This window comes from Pinus tabuliformis, chromosome 5_2 (genome assembly GCF_031772625.1).
Source record: "Pinus tabuliformis cultivar Carrire ecotype Pingquan chromosome 5_2, CPIR1, whole genome shotgun sequence".
NCBI lineage: Eukaryota > Viridiplantae > Streptophyta > Pinopsida > Pinales > Pinaceae > Pinus > Pinus tabuliformis.
Genome location: NC_142306.1, coordinates 179707790 through 179711230, shown reverse-complemented (window position 1 = coordinate 179711230; position 3441 = coordinate 179707790).

Genomic DNA, 3441 nt, shown 5'->3' with positions numbered 1-3441 from the left:
TCATGTACAGTTCATTTTTAACCTTGGATTTAAAAACTCTGTTTTTAAAGCCAAGGTCATGTTAAATTTTTGTAAAAAGAATGAAATTCCAAAAAATCTTCAAAAGGGCAACAGTAACCCTGGTCTCCTTGCCAAAGTCCCTCAGATGATCTACCTGCAAAAAGAATCAAGTCAAAGCACTCAATGAGTCAAATTCAGGATAAAGGAAACCAAAAAATCAGTGTTTTAAAAGTGTCAAAAATAAACATTAGAAAGTGGGTTTGTAAATGAATTTTTTTCAAATGAGACTTATAAAAGCCCAAATTCCCTCCTTTCACTCTCATTATGCATTCTAATGCTTGCAAGAGAGATAGAGAGAGTGATTGAGAGAAAGGAGCAAAATTGCAGTGATTTCGGGCAGTTGAGAGGGGTGCGACCCGTCGAGAGAGGTGCGCGACCTGTTGGGAGGTGCGCGACCCGTCCAGAGCGCTTCTGCAGTTCTGAAAATCAACGTGCGCGACCCGTTGGGAGGGGCGCGACGTGTTGGGAGGCCTGCGCGACCCGTTGAGCCGGTCTGCTGCAAACTTCAAAAAATTTCTCTAATCTTCTTCCAAATCACCAAATTTGCTCGAGAGGTTGAGGAACAGAGGAGGCCTCGTAAGGGTGGTAAGGGTGGACATCATAAGCGAGAGGAACCCACCTCTCTGGCAGAATTACAGGCTTGCCCCATGGCAGTGACTTGTTTTCAGTATATGTCTTGTTATGATTTCTGTGAGAGAATTTCTCAGATTCAGCATCATAGAGAGTTGGCCCGCTTGTTTGTCTTACACCTCCATGATGGACATGTCACTCTAGCAGGGGTGAACTTCACATTGACACCGGAGGTGATCTCACAGGCTACAGGGATACCAAATGTGGGTGAGGTATGGCCTAAGCGCAGATTGCTAGATTTTGTTCACTTTGAGCCCTATGTCCGGCCACCATTCGTGAGACTTTTGACAGGTGTTTTTCCATTCAGATTTCTCCGCAGCGAGTATGCTCCCATCATGAGGCTTATTATGCATTATTTTACCTGTGAGGGCAGATTTTCACAGGTGTACTCATATCACATTCGCCTTTTGATGCATTTCACCCGAGTGAGGATGATGAACATCCCGGTCTTCTTGTTTCATAACATTCAGAGGATGGTGCCCATGTTGCAGAAGAAGACCCCAGCCCAGCAGTACAGGAGCTTGTGTCATTATGGTTTGATTCAGCTCATAGTCTCACATCAGTTGACTCAGCAGGGCATCTCATGGGAGGAGTTCATCTCCCGTGAGTTTTTCACAGTGCCACTTCAGCCACACCATGAGGTCATTCATGAGGAGGGAGGACCATCTTAGTAGCCTGATGCTCCCGTCACCCGACATGTCAGCTCCACTCCTTTGGTCACTTATCAGAAAGGCCCAAGGGCCTTATTTGCAGCAGCTAGGCGAGTACTATCTCCACAGCAGGTGGAAGGGGTCTCGCCTTCATCTTCAGCTCAGCGAGTGTTATATCCACATCAGGTGGAAGGGGCCTCACTTTCTTCACCAGCACAGGTACTATAGAGGGGAAAAGAGCCCATGATTCATGAGGATCCGGTGATTGATCTTGAGGCCAGTTCTCCTAGCCAAGAGGCGAAGGAGATCATTCAGCATCTCAGGGCTGAAAATGATGTTTTACAGAGGAGACTTGAGGGTGCCCAATGGACTATTACTTACCTGGAGCAGCGGAACAAACAATTGGAGGAGGAGAAAGCACTTGATGAGCTATGGAGGATTTGTAGCGACCGAGTCTTGAACCGTAGAAGACCCGGTGATCCATTGCCTGCTGACCGAGAGTCAATGCTCATTCAGGAGAATGCCCACTTGGAGAGGCTGTTGGCTAAGGCCAACCAAGAGAAATAGCTGCTGAGAAACATGAAGAATCACTATTGGGCAAGGATGCATGTATGCAAGGCCAAAATGAAAATGTTCCAAAGGAGGTTGTCCGAGGCTCTTAGGCGGAGGAAGAAAACCAATCCACTCCGTATCTTGGCTGAGGCATCCCTCAAAGATCATGGCACTCACTAGCATCAGCTACAACACAAATCCCAAATTTTTTTAAGAATTTTGGGTAATTTTGGCATTTTTTTGAAATTTACAGGTTTTGGCTCCTCAACGGGTCTCACCCCCGCAGTCTTGGGAGAATTGAGTTTTTACTAGGCAAATGAACTCCAAATTCAAAAATTCTAGTTGGGTTGGAAAGTAGACTCGCAGACCTTTCCAACGAGCTATCCTGCACCCAATTCTGACACCTGGAAGTGCCCCAAACAGAGCTCCAAAGTGCGCGACCCGTTGAGAAAAGGGGCGCGACCCGTTGAGGAAATTTTGCCAGATTTGACCAGTTCAGCCCAGAAATTGCAGATTTGACTCTTTTCGACTTTCTGAGGTTAATGATGGTCTTCATGGATGTAATTGTGACACTTTTTGGATACTTTTACTCTTGTTTAACATTTCTAGAAGATTTATTCATGTAAAGGGTAAAAATTGAATGTATGAACTGTTTTCCAAGTTTATAGAGGCAAGTTGTTTTGACTGCCTATTTTGTAGTGCTTAGTTTAGAAGTGGTTCAAACAGCTCCTAGGATAGTGAGCTCGACCCATAGAGGTAGGGAAAGAGGTTAGATCATCTATATTATGTACTTTCTTGCTCATTTTCATGGTTGGACTCTTGAGGGAGAAGCTATCATTGTATTATTTCACTTGTATCTCTGCAATTTTTGGCTAAGGAAGACCAGGGTTTTGTAGTCATCTTTGGGATTCTTGTGGACTCACGTGTTGATGGTGTGTTTCTTCATGTTCTTATAAGCTTTGTTATGTGATTCATTTCCTTTCTTTACTACTGCACATTAAACAAATGAAGTGTTAAAGTATGAATTCATGCTAGCCATGCTCTGCTTTTAAATTTGTTTAATTTCAATGTTTTCTACTGTCTAAAGGGAATTCAAAGTCATTGTTTGCTCTCTTTAGCTCCTCCTCTTTCATTCCTGATCATCCATCTCAGTTTAAGGCATCAATACGGTTTCCTACCTCGCCCCAAGGAACCCCCTGCAGAAACTGTGTCCAATCCCCGCACCCAAAATTGCAATTCCTCAATCTGCCACCAAAAAACCCAAAAAACCCCAAATCAACCTTTTTTAATCAGTTTACTAGCCTAATATCAGTGTTACCTTGTTGGTCATCTCATCCCATTGAAGATCTACCGAGATTGACCGGAGAGAGCCTTCTCCTGCCCCGTAGGGCTAGCTACGAGGCTGAATGGTTTGATGTAGCCTTGAGGTTTACCTTTCTCAGCCTGAGGTTAAATTTCAAGCGCTAACATACTGGCGACCATACTGGGGAGAACATCTAATCCTTTGCTCATTGACGTGTTATTTCATTGGTCTTAGACGGAGCCTGAA